Below are 13,693 nucleotides of genomic sequence, written 5' to 3'. Positions count from 1 at the left end.
GGGGGGGGGGGGGGGGGGGGGGGGGGCTCCACATTCTGCAGCAAACCCAGAAGTGGAACAGAAATACTTCTGGTCCACTTCCAGGTCCACTGGGGAGCACACAGGGGAATGCCCTTGCAGCCCCCTGGCTTGGTGATGGGCTGTCGGGGGAGACCCCAGGTGCACCACCCAGACCCAGGAGGCACCAGTTGCTGAGCTGGGAAGGGCACCAGGGGGCCTCCCAGCACACTCCCTGGCAAACCCAGAAGTGGACCACAAGTGCTTCTGGGCCACTTCTGGGTCTGCTGCTGAGCATGCTGGGGAGCTCCGCACACTTCTATGGGATGCTCCATGAGTCCCAGCACCACAGCATGCGCTAGCCCCTGCTACCTTGAGGTATGTTGAAAAAATATTTAAAGCTGTGTCTCTGTCCGAATCGATTCGGAGAGTTCCTATTTGATTTGGAGAGATTCAGGGGTCCTCTGATTTGGTTCGGATTCAGAGATTCAGCCACTGAATTGGGCTGAATCGAATCAGGGACTGAAGCTTCACACAGCCCTATTACACACCTAGGATCATACCGTGGGTGCTCAAATTTGCATTTATCAAAACTGTTGGTAAATTTTGTATTTACTATAGAATATTTACTTACAGAAATCATTCTTGGATAACCAGCTAGCTCCTAGATTTACATATGCAAATACTATTGGCATGCATAACTGAATTTAGAACGTTTAAAATGAGTCTAATTGCAGATGCTGTTATTTAATGCTTGGTTCTTAATGTCCATAAACAGTAGACGGGGATTTGCTTTTCAGACATTTCCTGGATAACCTCCACAGAGTAACGCCTGGATCTCTATTTGCTTCTCACAAAATAAAGGACCGGGTCATTCCTGCTGCAGTCTGAACCCATTGTTCAGAAAAATCTAGGTATTCTAAACTAGATGCTTACACCAGTAGGTCACCTCCTCTACTAAGGCCACCACCAAGAGACAAACCACAGCACTCATCGTGTGGTAGCAGTAGAAGTATTAACACTGTGGAATGGGGGGAGGGGAGGGAGGAGAAGCAATAGCCTTTGTATAGTGCTTTAAATGATGTACATTTTCAATGAGGAAGGGTTGTAGTGTTAATACACTATTAATACTTTTCCAAACATTGTCTCTTTTCCTAACAAATGTATTTTAATCGAATGGAATGCAGACTAATGTGGATTTAGAAAGAGGGTGAGAGTGCAGCAAATTATAAATACCTTCTACTTTATCAGCATTACACAGTACTATTAATTTTAAAAATAGCTTTCTAAAAACATGCATGGCATACCGTAATAGAGATGGCTGCATTTCAATACATCATCCCGATGACTCCCTCCACAGTAATGAGTCATGCAGACATGCTGAGCTCTGTAGAGCAGATACAGTATGTTCCATGTCACAACTGAGAAAAGGAAGCATTCTTGTCTTTTGATTCAGGATTATGCTCCATCAGGACTTCCGGACATGAGTGATTATTGATTGTATCTGAGTGTACGTCAAAGTCCAGGAAGTTGCCACCTAAGTGATATCATCCCAGGAAGGACCATCTCTGAAAAAATGTCCAGCATCCATTGTACTCAAGGAGGGTTAGAAGGATCAGACCATTAATATACATTTTCAAGTAAGGAAAGAGAAGGGTGTTGAAGGGAAACATAGGTAATTTTAACAGAGCAACCCATTTTAAATACTGCGTCTGTAAATGTTCATAGAATTAATTGGCATGAGTGTCCTTAGAATAGTGCATTATTCCTGTCCAAGTGATGAAGGGGGTAGTTGCCATAGCAAGCACTGTTTTTATTGACTGCTTACAGGAAATAGTCACATAAAACTGTACACCAGGCCAGAAAATGAGTTAGAAAAATCCCTAGGCAGCTGTAAGTTACACATTTTTTCCTCTAGCCTGCTTAGTTTTCTAGCCCTCATAAAACAGCAATTACAAATATAATGCATCTCAATGACCCATTATGGCAATGCTCAGAGGCAAGGGGAAATGCTCCCCCTTTCTATTTACTACAGATATTCTTTTTTTTCAGAGAAGTCCTGAGATCCCCATGCATCCTGCTTCATCTCTAATTCTCACTGAACTCAGTGGGAGCTTTCCCCACAGAACTTCGAATATGAAGAAACACCTCAGGATGTAGTTCAATGAGAATAAGCAAGCTGACTGTTTTAGGACATCGAGATGAAACTTTATCTTGTCGACAGAGTACTAAACAAGGGACCAGGAGACCTAAATATTCTTCCCAGATCTCCCACTGACCATGCCACTGCTATGGACAAGTCGCTTCGCCTTTTCTGCGTCTCAGGTCCTCCATCTGTAAAATACTAAGATCTTTGGCAACAAAAAGCATGATGTAAAAATGTGCATGTTATCGCTATCATAAAATGGTGCAAAACTGCATAGGGTTAATTTGCAGAGGCTCATACAAACATTTATTTCAATTTTAGATAGACTAAGTCTCCACTGCCTGCCCTGCAATTGCAAAGTTATTATGAAAGAGGGAGGGGGGAGGCCCCACGGACTTTGAGATTGAGCAAAGCTCACATATGGCTCCTCGGTTTCACAAAAGTTAAGACATTGATTTGTGTGCTAAATTTTTTACTCCAGCAATTCCAGTGTATTTTTTTAAAATACTGGTATTTCTAAATTCACGCATATTTTTCTTTGCAGTTTATCAACTATAGAGCAATGTGATTTAGCATCCTAGAGATTGCTGCATACCAGTAACCTACATTTTAATCTCCTTTCTACAGTAATCTCTATCACACTAATCATCCAACCTCATGTTACATTACATTTTATTTATCAGTGTTAATCCCAAGCCTGACAGCTTCACTTTTCTTTTGCCCAATTTTGATTTCTGTATGTCACTATGGACCTGAAAACTATACATCTAGTTTGTTTGCAATTTATATCAGCCGCTGCAATCCAAAGCCATGCTCCTAATATGTATGCAAATCAAGTCAGGATGACTGGAGCACATCAAACCATGTACAAAAGCCTCCTTATTAGTGTATTCACTTTCTCTCTTTCCCACATATTCCCAGTTCTTTATATGTCAATCCAAAAACCAATGGGTATTCTCTACATCACAAAACAAATGCCTAGATGAAAATTGTTTCCTCAGGATCTTGATTTGCTGCAGCCTATACTATACTCTTTTCACTTTCATATTTTGCTGTGATAAATCTGATTTTGCCCACTGTAAGCTACTTCAGCACCATTCTTGAATATATAGATAAAAAATACCGACACGGACAGTTTGGAAGAAGCCATACAAGTTAAATTTAAATGGCTGCAAGACAAATGACGGCAAGTAACAAATATTCTAGTCTTCGTGCATGTGATGAGGGTCATGTTCCTGAAATGTGTATTTCACTGAATAATTTTTAAATATATCAGTATAGTGGCATAGCTAGGTTGGAGTGATTGGGGCAGTTGCCCCAGGCACTAGCTCAAGGGGGCAGGGGAAAAAAAAAAAAACAACAGATGCACTTGCAGTTATTTGACCAGGATCACAGTCAACCAGCGTGAAAGCAACTGGAAGCCGCCCGGCACATTTCCTATTTATGAGATATTGACCATTTCCTGGAAGAAATTGATTCCAAAGCCCCCATCAAAAAACAAGTTATCTTAAGTTCGTTATTATGAATCATCATCTCCATTCTCAATTTATTGGCAACTGTAAATTCAAATGCTATCGATTGCTTTGCTCCAAATGCCAGCAAGGGGTCTTCACGTCCTAACCGCTATGCTATCTTGCCTCTAATGCTAATTTTGTCAGTATCTCCTCCCTGCTTGTTGTAATTTCTTATTTTGCACGATGTTCTAGCCACAGATCAGGCATTATCCAATCCTCCTTTCAAAGATGAACCACTGCACCTTGCATTTAGCAGACAGAATAGATGTAGATCATTGGGGAGAGAAGGGGTCCAGGCTACAGCCCTGAATCCCCTCTCTTCCAGTCAGGGACTTAGTTGGTTCACTTTCCTCCTGGTCCCATATAACCTCTTTGCTTGACCTTCCAGGGGGCCAGCTTCAAGAAGTGGGGAGCGTAAAGCCCAGGTCTCCCGATTCCTGGGTGAGTGTCTTAGTCACTAAGCTAGGGAACTATAACATGGTACACACCTCCTCCCTCACCCACCAGCCATGGGTTTTTACCAGGTCAAATTTTGTGGCTTACATTCACCTAAACTATAGGCCCAAGGAGCTGCAGACTTAAGCCAAGTGAACGCATGTGCACGCATTCTGCGTACAGCATAGGATTACAAACCACTGGGTAACTTCCATACCAACACAAAGTGAAACAGGAGCCTGCCCTATATGGTTACTGAGAAATAATTACGCAAACAATTCACCATAGGACAGTTAATATGTGGGAAACAGAGCTGAGTGTCTAAGGGAGTAGTGCTTTTATAAGATCCTTGTACTTTTTGTGAGAATGTTCCATTTCAGTACATATTTCGAGCATGCTCTAATTAAGCCTTCAAGCAAGATTCTCACCTCTTCTGAGTACATGTATCAGACTAGGGAGGAAAAAAACAACCCTCAGAACCTGCTGTAGTACTGCAATGAGTGAACATGATTTAAAAAGAACAAAAAAAAACAGAGCATTAAGGCTTTTGCTTTAGAAAGTGTCATTTTTAAATATGCTTTCCTCCCCTTCTGACTCTTTTGACAGGGATGTAGTTTAATAATCCATCTGTCTTGTTGCTGATTCAAACTAGGAGCTTCTCAAAGCAGCCCTTAGCCAAGAGAGGGCATATTTTTCAAGTGACGAAGCTAAAGAGTTACAGCGCCCTAAATCAAATTAGTAGACAACATCTGAGTGGGAGCCTCTGTTAGATGAATGAGCTGGCATTTTAAAAAAAGTAATAAGGAGCTAATACACAAGATTAACATGAAACTAAATGGATGAAGAGAGATAAATACACAATGTCAATGCAATGCTGGGGGGGTGGTGTTGTATGCCAGAACTTTGGCAGAATTTGGTACAGGACTAGGTCTTTCATACTTACTAAATCACTAACAAAAATCTGATGCTATATTAAAAGAATATAAATAATCTCCCTTGCACTAACAAAAGCAGGAAAACTCAGCATCACAGATTAACATCTAGGCTGTTAGATACCTTTAAAAAAACTGGCCCTTACTAAAGAGAGTAAGTTCAGTGCTAAAGATTCAAAGGCAGTTAACGGGATGCAGAAGGGCCTATACATACATACATAGTTTCATAGTTAGTAGGGTCGGAAGGGACCTGAGCCAATCATCAAGTCCGACCCCCTGCCATGGCAGGAAAGAGTACTGGGGTCAAACGACCCCAGCAAGGTGACTGTCTAGCCCTGTCTTAAAGACCCCCAGGGTAGGAGCCAGCACCACTTCGCTTGGAAGTTGGTTCCAGATCCTAGCCTCCCTGAAAGTGAAGTAGCACCTCCTGATGTCTAGTCTGAATCTACCCTCTGCCAGCTTGTGACCGGTATTTCTAATCACTCCTGGTAGTGCTCGGGGGAACAGGGACTCCCCCAATGCCTGCTGGTCCCCTCTGACTAGTTTGTGAACTGCCACTAGATCTCCCCTCAGCCTTCTCTTGTGGAGGCTGAACAGGTTCAGGTCCCGTCGCCTCTCCTCGTAGGGCCTGCCCTGCTGCCCCCGACCATGCGAGTGGCCTCCTCTGGACCCTCTCCATGTTGTCCACGTCCCTCTTGAAGTGCAGCGCCCAGAACTGGACGCAGTACTCCAACTGCGGTCTGATCAGTGCCTTATAGAGGGGGAGTATCACCTCCCTGGACCTGCTCGAGATGCATCTGTGGATGCATGACAAGGTGCGGTTGGCCTTCCTGACTACACCCCCACACTGCCGGCCCATGTTCATTTTGGCGTCAATGATGACTCCAAGATCCTTTTCTGCCTCTGCACTGATGAGAAGGGAGTTCCCCAGCCTGTAGGTATGATGCTGGTTCTTCCTCCCCAGGTGCAGCACCTTGCACTGGTCAGTGTTGAATCCCATCCTATTCTCATCCGCCCACCCCTGTAACCTGTCTAGGTCCGATTGTAACCTATTGCATCCTTCTAGTGTGCCCACATCCCCCCACATCTTAGTGTCATCAGCAAATTTGAACAGGGTGCTTTTTACCCCCTCGTCCAAGTCACTGATGAAGATGTTGAACGGTGTGGGCCTGAGGACCGAGCCCCGGGGGACCCCCCTGCCCACATCCCTCCAGGTTGAAAATGACCCATCCACCACCACTCTCTGGGTGCAGCCCTCCAGCCAGTTGTCGACCCATTTCACTGTGTAGGTGTTGACACCACAGTCCCCCACTTTTTCATGAGAACAAGGTGAGAGACAGTCTTTCTGGACTTGAGGAAGGCCTTCGACACTATGTCAGATGCAGGGGTAGCAGTGAAGGATTTTGTGACCTGGTCATATAAGGCCACCAGGTTGGTCTTACAGGACCTGCCTCGAATGAACCTGTGTTGGTTGCCCCTAAGCATGACCTCCCCTGCTGGCCCCTCGTGGACATGTGACAGAATAATTCCCTCAGAAAGCTTACCCAGGATCGAGGTAAGACTAACTGGCCTATAGTTCCCCGGATCCTCCTTCCTCCCTTTTTTGAAGGTGGGAACCATGTTGGCCCTCTTCCAGTCCTCTGGCATCACACCAGAGCACCACGAGTGCTCGTACAGCCGTGCCAGGGTCCCGCAAGGACCTCAGCTAATTCCCTCAGCACTCAGGGGTGGAGATCATCCAGAGCAGCTGATTTAAATACATCCAGTCTCTCCAGAAGTTCCCTGACTAGATCCTCACTGACCCTTAGCCTAGGTGTGCCTCCCCTGGGGCCTGAGGGGGGCCAGGTGAGGGGGCTGATATGGTCCCTGCTCAGAAAAATGGAGGTAAAGAAGTCATTAAACAGGTTAGCTTTGTCATCTGGTGTGACAACCAAATTTCCTAGCGTGTCTTGCAGGGGCCCCACGTTACTCGGTACCTTCTTTTTGCCCCTATGTATTTAAAAAAGAACTTCTTGTTGTCCTTGATCCGGGAAGCTAGTCCCAGTCCCATCTCCATCTTGACCTTCCTGACTGCCCCCCTGCATCCCCGAGCAACCGCAGTATAGTCCTCCCTGGTGATAGCCCCTCCCTTCCATTGGGTGTGCGCCTCCCTTTTAGCTAGAAGACATTCCCGGATGCTTTTGGCAAGCCATGGGGGCTTCTGTGCCCTCCTGCTCCCTTTGATCCGTGTTAGGATTACCTCCCTTTGGGCTTGGAGGATCGTCTCCTTAAGGAGCAACCACTCTTCTTGGACACTGGGCTCCCCTCCCCTCCGGGACCTCAGTGCTTCCCCAACTATTCTCCTTAGCACATTGAAGTCCTCCCTCCTGAAATCTAGGGCTGCCGCCTTGCTGCAGGCCTTTGCCACCTTGCACTGGATGGTGAATTCCACCTGGGTGACAGTGATCATCACCTGCTGGTCGAGCACCCTCAGCCCCCTCACCAGGTCCAACAAGGTGTCTCCCTTGGTTTATATATATAAAAGTTTGAAAAATGCTGTAAAAGATCCCCCTTTCAAATGATCTCCACAGAGAATCATAAAAGCAACTTTCATACTTGGTCTTCACAAAGGGAGGAGGTGGAGAATGTGCACGTTGCCCACAAACTACTAATGCCTATTTGTGATGAGTGGGTTCCAGTTCACGTGGACGATAAAGATTCACCTCACCAAAATACACAAAAACAGTACTGATTTCCATTCCTCAGCTGCACACATTGGGACTCAGTATTCTCTATTTCACTGCTGACCTACGTCTACAAGCAAGCAACACTGCGATCCTGTCTCAGAATTGGGCCCTTGTGTAAAAAACATTTAGATTTCCCATAAACCCTCAAGTTCATGGTTGGTACCATGTTAAAGAAAAGTGGGCAATAGTTTATTGTAAGGGGCAAGGATTTTTGGGGGGTGACATCTTTTATTAGACTACATGCATGGCTGGGATAAAGTTAGACATAGAAAATAGTTTATTCTATTTCCTGGGATCACCAGCTATATATTTTGGTTGCTTACATTTCTGATTTTGATTGCATCTGTTTGGGAAAAGTATGAAACAGTAAAAGAAAAAAAAAAAAAAAGGAAATGCGCACACACCCACCACCCACACCAGGTTTTATTTATTAGTTACTAAGTAGAGCTTGCAATATTAGGAATTACAAAAATCTTCCAAGTGGGGAATATGATCATCTGGCTACTGCACTTGTCTGGAAGCGGAGACATCTGTGCTCTACCCTCATTGTTGACATGAAGTCCCTTAACCTCTGTTCCTTGAATTCTCCATAAGCAAGATGGAGAAAATGGTAATTAGATATCTCAGAAGGGTGTTGTAAGGTTGAATATTATCACAGTTTGTAAACTGCACTGGCAATAAACTGCTAAGTATTATTGATTAATACCATTTCATTGTACATTTGATTCATAAAATTAATTGGAAATACATTAGTGGGAAATAAATATGAAATGCTAAAACACTATGGCTTTGCAACGGTTTTTCTGACCGTAGCCACAGGCAAATGTGCAAAAAGGATATATAATTACTTTGTGTAAAGTGCCTACTCTTTACTTGTTCCTTTTGAACCACTAACAACTATTTTGCTGATACATCACAGTCCCTTACTTTTCAGTCACACAAGAGATTTAGGGTAATTTTGCCTCCCCACCTACAGGAAGGACACTAAAAGGAGAAGTGTTAATGAGGGTTCAAAGGGGCTATAAAGCGGAACAAAAACTATGATAACATGTGCCGAGTCCTCTAGGACACTACTCATTAACCAAGCTTTTCGGAGCTTGCACCTCTGAAATGAACACAATCATTAGCTGTGCGAGAGCCGAAATCAATGTAAAGATGATTATAGTAGTGCCATTTCAATGAATGGCCTCAAAGTCATTGGCAGTCCCTCAATATGAGGATGATAGTCTTCCCGTAAATAGGGAAGTAAATCGGTGAGTTCACAGAATACAGGACTGAGGAAGCTGATCTGAGATCCACATGTTCAACTGTGGACGTGGCAAGTAGTTCCAGCAGGAAGGAGCAGATCCTTATGATGGTGGGTCACACCTCTTTCCTCCGTCTCTCTTGTCTACCTTCCTCCACAATGGGGCAAGTTTGGCTGAAAAGGTGGATGCCTTGTCATACATCACGGCTCCACTGGAGACGATTCTGTGCTTCAGTCTCCCCAGTGTTGGTGTTAACATCACATTTCTTCACATTGGCTTCATGATGTTCTTATTATAAACATTATTTTGCCAAGGTTTGTCATTTTGATTCAAACACATACTTGGCACAGAGCATCTCCGACATAAATACCCACCCTTCCAAATTGGACGGCTGCTCTCATTTCCATGTCAACAAACAGGGGAAGCTGTTACATCTGTGATTTTATCTGACATTGGAGAAAATCCATTCCTGCAGCCTCGAGATGCTTTCCATTTTTTAAAGCGGTGCGTGGTTGAAACTTGCAAAAATATTTCATAAACTGTTGCTAAATCCACGGATGCAAATACTTTCTTCTGAATCCACAGTTGCCTTCTTGAGCTTGTGAGCAAGCAGTTAAGCTACAGAGATTTAGTGCAGCCTTACAGTGGTTTTTTTCCTACTGAAATACCACAAAACCAAATGGTAAATACCATTTTTCTCTTGTCCCTGCAGAAGCAAGACAGCCTGTGGTATCACACGTTTTCTTATACCTCAAACAATGGCACATTTCTTCTTTTAGCAATTGATTAATATTTACTGCTACAGTAACTGGCAGTTTAAATAAATGCTAGCACTTATGCAGCGTATCATTAATAAAAGAAAAGAGAAAGAAATATGACACCCACTGTCAAGTGACAATGGGCTCTTCCACATGAATAAGTGGGGTGATGTGACAACCTTTTAAAAGGAATTACTGGGGCATTGTAACAACAATTTAAATAGAACCACTTTATCATCCAGAAGGGAAGAATGCTAGCAATATGTACGATTACATACGTAATCAATAAATGAGGCATCTTAAGTTATCATCTCTAAGTGACAAGAAAAATCAGTGGGAGAAAAAAAAAAAGCACATGTACATTAAACTTAGAATTGAGTGATGGTGAGAAATACATTTCACACTGTGCTGTTTTTAAGGAGTGGCTTAATTCACTCCTGTTTTACTGACAGCCCTAGGCTATAGTAAATGATTTTTTTTTTTTGGCGAGTCCTTCCTTTCAATTAAACCTACACTCTTCAGGATAGACAACTTTAGGTCAAATATCTATTTCTTTGCAGTTCTAACAGGCTCAGCTCACCCTGCCACATACATACTGAATGCTAGTGAAGTTTCAGTCTAAGAAAAGCCAACTAGGATGCTTTATTACTTTCTCATATCATGCTGCTGTCCAAGCAAGGCAGGCTATTTTGTTAGGTCCACTCTCTGTTGAAAGACCATAGGAGAGGACTCTTTCACTGCACTCATAAGGTGGCACTTGGACTCATTCTGTTCTTACGGGATAGGGAGTTTTACAGAGGAACGTCCTTAATAGTGAACATCCAGTCCCACTTGTTAAGGTTTCACAGCAGGAGGACAAACAACTAATGTCTGGTACAGTAGCAGAGAGAGAGAAGGTATATTACCTAGTTCTCACCTGCTGGGGGCTTCTCTCAACCCTGGAAGCAGATATAGAACTGAATAGGTAGCCAGTAGAGAGAAGACAAGACCAGCACAGTGTGCTCTCAGCGGTTTCCCTTACCCAAAAGTAAGATGCTTTGTGCAGGAGTCAGCTAATCCTTCTGGCCCAGGTGCCAGCCCTGCAGTCTGGAGGTATCACGAGCAGCACAGCTGGATCTCCATCCAAAGAGGAAGTGTATAGCTTGCCAGCTATATGAATATTTTTAGCACAAACACCACTTTCAGAGGATCCCCAGGCCAAGAAATATGCAATATTCTGAAATCTTTATTTGTAGGAATAGTCTTCTGATGATGCAATTGACTTGCATGAGGCTTGGGAAGAAAGATCCCCATATATAAAAACAGCCAAATTAGGAAACCCTGTAACACAATGGATGCGTCCATAACCACACGTATTACTGCTCTTGTCTTTGTATCCAAATTATGGGTTTTATTTTTTGCCCATAAATTGTACGGCTCACTAGATTGTGGGCAATTAAAAAAAGCAGGATATGCCCTTTCTGTCTCTGAGTGGCAATTGCTGTGTCTCCAGCCTCTCCTCCCTCCCTCCTTTGCACTGCAGTAACATTTCCATTCACAAGTAGGCACAGGTAAAATTGACAAGTACCATGGTTTGCTTCATCTCGTTGGCAAGCAATATAAGAAGAGCTGCCTGGTTTTAACTGTTTTCTTCTTTCACATTCGTTGCTTCCAGCCAGCTTTCAACCTCTTTTTCATCTGGTTGCTTTGCTCCGATTCAGAGTCAGCAAGACGAGACATTTCTTAAAAGTAATTCAACCAAAATTTATATCGTCACTGCCATGTTCAGGGAGGAAAGGGGAAAAAAACCTAAACAAAAGCAGCTGTGCAGAGGTATTTTCTACTCCAGTAAGCCCTTTATGTTCATACAAAGCCGGGAAAAAAAAGTTGAAAAGTGTCCAAGACTGTAGTAAAGCACAGTTCTCTTACTGAAAACATAAGCAATAATCCCCTTAACCACAGTGTCATCTCTATGATTTGCAGCTCATAAATGTATTTTTTTCCATGGAACAAAGGATTATATAAGTTATGAACAGAACTGGATACCACTAAAAATGTAACGATCTGCACCTACGTGTTATAATAAACCTTGAGTTACAACCTACCCTTATGCGTAGAGCCATTGTGCTTCTGTCGTCTCTGGCCAAATTCTCATTTTTGTGTGACAGAGGAAACACCGCACAGACAGACATAAAAGAAAGACCTAGATAAGCACAAACACACACCTGGAAGGACAGCAGCCCATCAACTGCTCAGCAAAGACCAAAGTGTTTCTTACCTTGCCAGCTGACACCAGTAAGCATCTAGCGTGTGGAAACCCAGGATCTTACTCCCTTCTCATCACAGTAAAAGAGTTCTCCATAGAAGTCTAATCCTTTCCCTTAACTCAGGATCCTCCCTGCCTGAAAGTTAACTAAGGAGAGCCTTCATGCCCCTTCCCTCCAGCATCAAGTTAGCAATTGGCCACTTCCTTCTAGCCCATTGCCCTGGACTCCGGGACTTCTTTACATCCCAGCAAGCCTCTCTCATGAGCTCAGGCTTAGTCCTTTCAGTTGTAAAGGGAGAGGGAGCAAAGCAGAGCTCCAAACTGTTATGGACCAGCTTCTTTACCACCAAGTTCTCCCTGCTCTTTAAAGCACTCTCCTACGTTGTTTATAATAGCCAGAAAATCCAGACTAGCGATTGCCCTTACATACTGTCAGATTATAACCCTTGACTCTTGTAGCTGGTACAAGCGCCAGCAAGGATAGTGATTTAGGGGTGGGATGCTGATGGAGTGAGCAAGAGGAAAGTCAGGAGAATGGCCTACTAGAAACCTTAGTGAAAAATCCTGGGCATTATTCTAGGCAAAGCTAACAAAGATAATGATTGTTAAGCATGACCCACGCATTAGACTAATTGGATCATTACCAGAAACATAAGATAGATAAGGGTGTTGTGACTGCCATCTAAAACCATTGTTTAACAGAAGCAACTAGTGCTAGTGCATATTTACTTCTGTGCTGCGAGTGTTAACACTTGGCATCCACCCATGTTGTGCAAGGTGGGACCAAGTTAAACAGCATCTGTTTCTTGTCAGTGTTTCTATGACCCAGACCCTTAGTCCATCTTGGATCCCAAATCTATCATTCATGGCCGAGAAATGTCAAAACCTGTGTTTGGAGCTAAATAATTGTTTCATGTACAGTAGGCAGGGTATGCCAGGTGAAATGCCAATCTACTGGACAACAGAAGTCTGCATCCTAATCAAGAGACATGACTTCCCTTTGCTTCCTTCCCTGCCTCAATTCTTGTCTTCTTTTCTTTCTCTATCTTTACTTTAGATCTTGAGGGAAACACTAAGGGAGGACAAAGCACTGTAGTGTTTTCCTGATTAGATATAAGCTGGGATCTTTTAGGGTTGAGCAAGACTGCAATGAAGAGAGAGCCTTAATTCTTCAGGGTCAGAGGTGACAATGCTAAGGCAGTAACCAGGGTTTTTGGTTGTAGTTGTGTTGGTCTAAGGAGACAGGCAGGCAAGATTCTTTGAGTAGCTGTGATATCTTTTATTAGACCAACTGACTAGCTGGAAAATAAAGTTCTTAGCAAGCTTTTAGGTGCATTCACTCTTCGTCATGCATAGGGAATCTCTGCTGGTCTGAGACTCCAAGGAATGAGAGAAGCTAAAAATGAGGCAGGATGTCAGTGAGAATGTAAATAGGTAGAAATTAGAAAGGCAAAGGGTAAAGCAGAGAAGGGAGGGGTAAGAAAGCAGGGAAAGAAAAGGGTGATATTACAGTGATAGAATACAAGGTAAAAAAGAGGCTGTCTGTGAAAAAGGAAATAGTTGGGGATCAGGAAAACAGGAATGAGAGAAGCCAAAGTTGTGACAAGATGCCAGTGAAAATATAAATAGGTAGAAATTAGGGAGGAAAAAAAGGTAAAGCAGGGAAGGGAGGAGGAAGAAAGCGGGGGGGGGG

General features: G+C 43.5%; 1 long non-coding RNA gene across 1 annotated transcript in view; it reads right to left on the bottom strand.

Annotated features, from left to right (window-relative positions):
• Positions 1-13,004, bottom strand: part of LOC109288883 — a 16,954-nt gene extending 3,950 nt beyond the window's left edge. Inside the window, exon 1 of the long non-coding RNA XR_002095235.1 lies at positions 12,013-13,004. This is a non-coding gene — a long non-coding RNA (uncharacterized LOC109288883). The remainder of the gene's footprint in view (positions 1-12,012) is intronic.
• Between the last annotated feature and the right edge of the window lie 689 nt (positions 13,005-13,693).

This window comes from Gavialis gangeticus, unplaced genomic scaffold (assembly GCF_001723915.1).
Source record: "Gavialis gangeticus isolate Ggan-Ray unplaced genomic scaffold, GavGan_comp1, whole genome shotgun sequence".
Classification (NCBI taxonomy): domain Eukaryota; kingdom Metazoa; phylum Chordata; order Crocodylia; family Gavialidae; genus Gavialis; species Gavialis gangeticus.
Note: the sequence above shows the minus strand (reverse complement) of the source record. Positions and strands in the feature narration are given on the sequence as shown.